Raw genomic sequence first — 9,591 nt, 5'->3', positions numbered from 1 at the left:
AGCTACATTAAGGAGGAACAAAAATTTGATTAAATTAAATAAATCGATTAAATTAATTTAAAAATTTAGTTGATTATTTTAAAATTTTAGTTATTTTTTAAAAAAAAATCGATTAATTTGATTCGATTTTGATTTTAAAATTTGGATTATTAAATTGAATTAATCGAAATAAAAAAATAATTGAATAAATTGTTATATAAGTAAATTTATAATTCCTTGATAAATTTTTTATAATATTTAAAAAATTTAAATTTTGATTAATTCAGTTGTGTTAATCGGTACTAAGCACGTATGTGTATCGTACCGTACGTACGTGTACTAAGTACTAATAAAATTTTATGATTAACTTCTTTCTGGCTTTTGGTGATTGCATGAGGGATTTTATTTTGCGTTTTAGCATTCACAAAAAGTTAGACAAATATATGGACATCGTGTATACTATGAGATTCAATGCGGATGGTGATATTCTCATCTCCAGGGATGATGATTTGGACGTAGTTCTGTGGGATTGGGACGCTGGTCTGGTTAAACCACTACAAAAATAATCGTGATTAGCGATTAAATTTTTGATCGCTAAATCCGATTAACGACCGATTAGCGACCGATAAAAAAATCGTTAAAAAATCTGTTGTAATTCGATTTAGCAACCCAATTGGGTAGCGACCGAATCCCAATTCGGTCGTTAAAATTAGTGACTGAATTTGTATTTGATCGTTAAAATTAATGACTGAATTGAAAATCGATCATTAACTGTTCGATCGCTATTTAGGATTCGGTCGCTATTTAGCGATCGAATTTAGAGTTTAGGAGAAGAGAAAAAGATCGCGATGGAAAATTTATGAAAAAAATAGCGATCGAACAAGTTTGGTCGCTAATTAGATTAGCGAAAATTAGTGACCGAAGTTGTTCGGTCGCTAAGTTTCGCTAAAATTCTTCAAATACCGTCCAACTCTAAAATTAGCGACCTAATATAGATTCGGTGGTTAATTTAGCGATAGATATTTGATTTCCATCGCTAAATAGCGATCGATTTAAGTTTCACCATTAATTAGCGATCGAATTATAATTCAGTCGCTAGTTAGTGATGGAATTTAAAAATTGATCATTAAAACAGCGATTGAATTATAATCGATCGTTAAATCCATCGCTATTGTGATTATTTTTGTAGTGGACTATCATTTGACGATGTAGGTCACGAAGGACAATATTTTAGATGCATGTTTCATGCCATTTACAAATGATCGTACAATTGTCACCGCTAGGGAAGATAGTGAAGTATTATATCTCTTTGTATATTAATATAACACGTACGTACGTACATATAAACGTGTGTGTCTTTATGTATATCGTTAGGTTAGACAAGCCTTAATTTCAGAAGATGGACAAGTTACTACAACTCTGTTAGCTGAACATACGGGCAAGGTTACTAAGTTGGCAGTCGAGCCTGGAAATCCAAATGTACTTTATAGTTGTGGCCATGATGGGCTCGTCCCAGCGCGTAAGCGTATTTGCAGTTTATATATATAGATTTTCACGTTTTTTATATTATATTGCATGTTTTGATTGTTGGCTGACATGCATGACAACTTTCTACTCTACACACATTGATTTGAGAACACAAAATGTGAATAAGTTATTCATATGCAACAACGCAGAGATGTCTGTTTCTCCAACTAGCATCGTAATTGATCCACGAAGCGCACATCAATTTGCAATCGGCGGAGAAGATGAATATGTTAGAGTCTACGATATTTGCAAGCTTTAGTCATATCCTAATCACTACAAAAATAATCACAAATAACAACAAATTTAATGATCGAATTATAATCGATCGTTAATTTAGCGATCGATTTTCAAATTTCATCATTAATTTTAGCGACCGATTTTATAATCGGTAATTAATATTAACGATAGAACGTGAAATTCGATCGTTAATTTTAATGATCGATTTTAAATTCGATCGCTAAATATAATGACTAAATATAGCGATCGAATCTAAAATCGATCGTTAATTTTAGTGATCGAATTGAAATTCTGTTGCTAAATTTAGCGACCGAATTGGATTTCGATCGCTAATTAGCGATCAAATTCGATCGCTAAATCGAATGACGATAAAATTTTTTATGATGTTTTTTCGATCGTTAATCATATTTAATGACCGATTTACAATCGAATATTCATCGCTAAAAGTATTTATTTTTGTAGTGAGTTATCCCATTAACTACTATTGTCCTCCTCCTCTCGTCGATTATAAAAGAAGTACAATCAGAAACTTGGCATTTTCAGATGAGAGTGAGTTACTGGCTTCCTACAACAAAGAGGTATATATATTTGTTCTCTAAAGATCAAGGACTTGACTTATATGCAGTCAATGAGTCTATTGACGATTTTTTTGAAAGTGCTTCTGCATCTACATATCCATGGCCAGTTGCTGGAGACCAGATTATTAGTTGTCCACAGGCATATAAGGGATATTGTGGCATAGAGGAAATCACTAGTGTGAGCTTCATCAGTCCAAATTGTGAGTACATTAGCAGCAGTTCAAACCGTGGCCAAATTTTTATTTGGAGAAAGAGCGACGGCATGCTTTTGTTGTGTTGAAAGGAGATAAATTTGTAGTCAACCGTATTGCATATCATCCTTATGTTGCTGTTATTGCTAGGGGTGAGTAAAAATTTAGTTAAATCAAATAAATCGATCGAATTTAAAATTTTGATTCGGTTATTTTAAAATTTTAATTATTTTTTTTTAAAATCGATTAATTTGGTTCGATTTCAATTTTAAAATTTCTTATTCGATTAAACCGAATAAACTAAATTAAATAAAATAAAAAAGTAATTTATAAATTCATAAGTAAGTAAATTTATAAATCCTTTAATTAATTAGTAAATTTTTTTTATAATATTTAAAAAAATTAATTATTTTGGTTAATTCGGTTGAAAACTGAATTAATCGGTATTTTATCGTTTGGTTTGTTTGATTTTTATTTGAAAATTCAGTCGGTTCAGTTAATTTAAAAAAATCAATTCGATTCAATTTTAATTAATTCAGTTTGATTTAATTCGATTTTAATCGAATACTCAATCTTAATTATTGCTAGTTGCATGCGGTATGGACAATGTCGTAGAGATCTGGACTCCAAATGCTACCGAACCAGTTCCTGCAGTTCCAGCTCCAACTCCTGTGAATTTAGTCATTTAGAGGAGGTATAAACTGTTTTTTTTTTTAAATTTATTTGTATTTTCACAATTGCCAGTTACATCTTGTGGCATGCCCAAACCTTTTTTTGGTTTTGACATACTAGCGCTAAGGAATTAAAATAGCTGCAGGCTTCCACTCGAAGGGATCAGTTGAGATCAGGCACATGATGTCTCCGAGACATAACTGAGTTAGTGACGACGGAACAGAATTGTAGAAGAGGATAAGAATTCGAATTTCGATGAAGTAGAGATAATACTCTCCTCTGTTATGATTAACTGTAACTTTTCTATTTAATTTCTCATATATAATCGTGGGACTAATCCTCTATGAGAGGATCTTAATTATACCCTATTTGTTGTTAAATGATCTCATCGTAATGAGACTATATATATTATATTTACAATAACATGCCATTAATAATTAAATGAGTAACAATCAACCAAATTATTATATATTGTGTTTTTTTTTAAATCTTGAACCACCCCTCCCTCTCTCCCATATGTATGTATGGTCAATTATTGTTTTGTTCACCTTTTTTTTTTCTCTCTTTCTCCGCGACTTAAAATATTAAAAAATATAAAAATTACTTCTAAATTTTATATATTAAAAAAAGAAAGAATAAAATATACACTACATAATTTTTCCATTTAATTTTTTGAAGATTGATCTCTGGGTGCGTGCTGCATGCTAATTAAGTTGGTCTAGATCCTCCTCTCCGCACATTGACGTCCTATTTATATATGCAAGCATGCATGCTTTAATTTAGGTGGGTCAAACACTTAGGAATGTGCATTGCTAACCTTAATTTGAATGATGAGGAAACAGGCCGATCTATATTTAATTTGTTTGTGTATTTCTCACGCCATATATAGCCAGCTGATCATTCCAACAAAATTTGAATGATGTGCATTGCTTACCTTAATTTGAATGGTGTGTATTTCTCACGCCATATATAGCTAGTCGTTGGATTAATTAGTTCCAACGAAATCCAATAACACTGTCAGAATATTGAGCTTTAACGACGGGACGAATGTTAAATAGAACACTGTCGTTAATATTAACGACGGGACGAATAATTAAATCGATCATTAAAGTTAACGATAAATATTAAATATTTTATCATTAATTAGCAATAAAAATTTAAATCCATCACTTAAATCGTAAACGGAATGTACTGTTCCGTCTCTGATCTAATGACGGATGCATGTTTAACTCCATCACTAATTAGTAATGATGGAAATTTAATTTCGTTGCTAATATTTGATAAAATTTTACAACACCTTCCCATTTTCACATTTCCCTATTTACAATTACATGATCAATCATACACCATCACAAACGATGGTTTTGGCAATACAATCACAATTCAATATACAACAATACAATTACAATCCAATAAACAACAATACAATCACAAATCAATTTAGAAAATTAACTACCAAGATATAACAAGTTAACGAATCCAACAACTTAACAAATTCAACAAGTTAAACCAATTCAATCATGATACAAATTAAACCAATATAATCGAATTACAATACAAGTTAACCAAACATGATACAATAAGTTAATAATCATGATACAACAAGTTAACTAATCTAACAAGTTAAACTACTCATAATCACAATACCTATAGGACAAATTAAACAGTTAAATCGATTCAATTTGATTTTAATTAATTCAGTTAAATCGATTCAATTTTAATCGAATACTCCCCTAGCTACCTCATATATCTTTTGCTTCCATAAGATCACTATCATTCAAATTTATTTATTTATTTGATTCTAATTAAATCATCTTAACTTATCGTCCTGCACTTAAATCAACCTATAGGACAAACAACATCATAAAGCTTTTGCACAGCTAGCGGTTCTCCGTATGTCAAAATAGTTTTGGGGCCTTAAATTTTATTAATTACGAGTTGATATGCAATTCGGCCAGATATGAATAGTATACTTAGAATGCATTTTGATAAATAATTATTATTACAATTATAATAATTCACCTTATTGTTATAAAGCAGTTAGGGTGGGCATTTTGATAAAAACATAGTAAACCTTATTGTTTTTGTGTTTTGAAAATTAAATACCGATTTTCTAAAATTCAATAAATTTTTAAAAGTTAATTAATTTTTATATCTTATTTCAAATCTAGTATAACATTTACAAATTTTAATATATATATATATATATATATATATATATATATATGTAATATATATATATTTTAAATATAATCATCGTTAAATTTTTTTTTACTTTCCATAGTTAAAATCATGACATAAATAGTAAGAAAAGTTAAAAATTATGCTATATTAATTCTTAAGTGGTCTTGATTAAATTGAATAGAGCTGATCAGCCTTAACCACATGCATGTTAATTTTTCATTCCAGTCTGATCCAAAAATACTTATCAGTATTGTTAATTATTTTACTCTCATATATTTAAATTATATATTTAAAAATAACCTTTGTAATTTCATAAAATAAAAACCTAAAGCATAGAATAATTTGAAATTTCGAGGAGCACAAGAAAGCGTGTGTGTTTGCTTAAGAAATTTTTAGTAATTTAGCTAGCTAGTCTTTGAAAACTTAAATAGAAATTTTTAAAACATATATACATTCAAATAAATAAATTTAATGAGGGGGTAAATTAATAATTCTATGCATCCTTTTATACATGTATGATATTAATAATTTTAATTAGCTATAATGTTTTGTCGCTAATAAAAAGACTCTTCTACTAAACTTAAATGAATCTACTAAATTTAAATGATCGCAATCAAAAGATGCTGGGCATCTCGGTTGGCTGCTGCGTGCATTTCCCGATTTACCTTGGTGGTCGGTGGGAAATTTTTGTAAGACCGGACCGGTCATCCCAGGAATTAAGTTAATGTGTGACTAACTAGAATTATCATTTTTTTTAATGAATAAGTTCCAATCTTCTACTATAGTTGGTATAGGTACCGTTCTTCTACTATAGTTGGTATAGGTACCGTTTAAAATTGAAGAAAAAAATATAAAGTCTTATGGTTGAAGGTAGACTTGAAGCCTTTCTTGTGAAAATATTCTCATTTTTTGTTTACCATGCATGTGAATAGCCTGTCAAATTTTACAAAAAAAAAACAAATAATATAAGCATATTAGGCAACCATATATATATATATATATATATAGTCGAATTAGAATTAGAGCAAATATGTAGATAGAAATCGATTATAATTCGGTCGTTATTTAGCGACAAAATTTAAAAATCGATCGCTATTTAACGACGGAACTTAAAAATCGATCGCTATTAAGCGACGGAATTTATATTGAGTTGTTAATTTTAGAATTGGACGGTATTTGCATGACATGGTGAAATTTTAGCGACCCTTTGTTTGGTCGCTAAAATAGCGATCGAAACTCGATTTTGGTCGCTAAAATAGCGACCGAACGCGAGTTGGATCGCTAAAATAGGGACCATACTATACGTACGTGTGGGTACTAATTAAATTTTCTGATTAACTTCTTTCTGGCTTCTGGTGACTGCATGCAAGATCTTATTCTGTGTTTTAGCATTCACAAAAAGTTAGACAAACATACGGACATCGTGTATACTGTAAGATTCAATACAGATGGTGATATTCTCATCTCTGAGGGTGACGATTTGGATGTAGTTCTGTGGGATAGGGATGCTGGCCTGGTTAAGCTATCATTTGATGCAGGTCACGAGGACAATGTTTTAGATGCATGTTTCATGTCATTTACAAATGATCGTACAATTGTCACCGCTTGTGAAGATAGTGAGCGCAAATATTATATATATATATATATATATATATATATATATATATATTCCATCAATAATATTACACTATAAAAATAATCACAAATAGCGACGGATTTAGTGACCGAATTATAATCGATCGTTAATTTAACAATCGATTTTTAAATTCCATCGCTAAATAGTGATCGAATTATAATCGATCGCTAATTTAACGACTGAATAATAATCGATCACTAAATTAGCGACGGAATTATATTCGGTCGTTATTTAGCGATGAAATTTAAAAATCGATCGCTATTTAATGACGAAACTTAAAAATCGATCGCTATTGAGCGACAGAATTTATATTGAGTTGTTAATTTTAGAATTGGACGGTATTTGCATGACATGGTGGGATTTTAGCGACCCTTAGTTTGGTCGCTAAAATAGCGACCGAAACTCGATTTTGGTCGCTAAAATAGCGACCGAATGCGAGTTCGATCGCTAAAATAGGGACCGTACTATACGTACGTGTGGGTACTAATTAAATTTTCTGATTAACTTCTTTCTGGCTTCTGGTGACTGCATGCAGGATCTTATTCTGTGTTTTAGCATTCACAAAAAGTTAGACAAACATATGAACATCGTGTATACTATAAGATTCAATACGGATGGTGATATTCTCATCTCTGAGGGTGACGATTTGGATGTAGTTATGTGGGATTGGGATGTTGGCCTGGTTAAACTATCATTTGATGCAGGTCACGAGGACAATGTTTTAGATGCATGTTTCATGTCATTTATAAATGATCGTACAATTGTACACTACAAAAATAATCACAAATAGCGACGGATTTAGTGACCGAATTATAATCGATCGTTAATTTAACAATCAATTTTTAAATTCTGTCACTAAATAGTGATCGAATTATAATTGATCGCTAATTTAATGATTGAATAATAATCTGTCACTAAATTAGCGACGAAATTATATTCGGTCGTTATTTAGCAACGAAATTTAAAAATCGATCGCTATTTAACAACGGAACTTAAAAATCGATCGCTATTGAGCGACGGAATTTATATTGAGTTGTTAATTTTAGAATTGGACGATATATTTGCATGACATTGTGAAATTTTAGCGACCCTTAGTTTGGTCGCTAAAATAGCGATCGAAACTCGATTTCGATCGCTAAAATAGCGACCGAACGGGAGTTCGATCGCTAAAATAGGGACCGTACTATACGTACGTGTGGTTACTAATTAAATTTTCTGATTAACTTCTTTCTGGCTTCTGGTGACTGCATGCAGGATCTTATTCTGTGTTTTAGCATTCACAAAAAGTTAGACAAACATACGAACATCATGTATACTGTAAGATTCAATATGGATGGTGATATTCTCATCTCTGAGGGTGACGATTTGGATGTAGTTCTGTGGGATTGGGATGCTGGCCTGATTAAACTATCATTTAATGCAGGTCACGAGGACAATGTTTTAGATGCATGTTTCATGTCATTTACAAATGATCATATAATTGCCACCGCTTGTGAAGATAGTGAGGTATTATATATATATATATATATATATATATATATATATATATATATATACCACCAATAATATTACACTAAAAAAATAATCACAAATAGCGACGGATTTAGTGACCGAATTATAATCGATCGTTAATTTAACAATCGATTTTTAAATTCCGTTGCTAAATAGCGACCGAATTATAATCAGTTGCTAATTTAACGATCGAATAATAATCGATCACTAAATTAGCGACGAAATTATATTTGATCGTTATTTAGCGACCAAATTTAAAAATCGATCGTTATTTAACAACAGAACTTAAAAATCGATCGCTATTGAGCGACGGAATTTATATTGAGTTGTTAATTTTAGAATTCGATGGTATTTGCATGACATGGTGGAATTTTAGCGACCCTTAGTTTGGTCGCTAAAATAGCGATCGAAACTTGATTTCGATCGCTAAAATAGTGATCGAACGTGAGTTCGATCGCTAAAATAGGGACCGTACTATACGTACGTGTGTGTAATAATTAAATTTTCTGATTAACTTCTTTCTGGCTTTTGGTGACTGCATGCAGGATCTTATTCTGTATTTTAGCATTCACAAAAAGTTAGACAAACATACGAACATCATGTATACTATAAGATTTAATACGGATGGTGATATTCTCATCTCTGAGGGTGACGATTTGGATGTAGTTCTGTGGGATTGGGATGCTGGCCTGATTAAACTATCATTTGATGCAGGTCACGAGGACAATGTTTTAGATGCATGTTTCATGTCATTTACAACTGATCGTACAATTGTCACCGCTGGTGAAGATAGTGAGGTATATATATATATTTATATATATTCTTTCCACCAATAATATTATACTACAAAAACAATCACAAATAACGAAAAATTTAGTGACCGAATTATAATCGATCATTAATTTAACAATCAATTTTTAAATTTTGTCGCTAAATAGCACGACCGAATTATAATCGATCGCTAATTTAACGATCGAATAATAATCGGCCACTAAATTAGTGACGGAATTATATTCGGTCGTTATTTAGTGATGAAATTTAAAAATCGATCGCTATTTAACGACGGAACTTAAAA

Source organism: Curcuma longa, chromosome 11, assembly GCF_044706935.1.
Source record: "Curcuma longa cultivar G26 ecotype Majalengka, Jawa Barat chromosome 11, ITB_CL_G26_1.1, whole genome shotgun sequence".
NCBI classification, from domain to species: Eukaryota; Viridiplantae; Streptophyta; class Magnoliopsida; order Zingiberales; family Zingiberaceae; genus Curcuma; species Curcuma longa.
The sequence above is the reverse complement of the archived record's forward strand: the minus strand, read 5'-3'. Positions refer to the sequence as shown.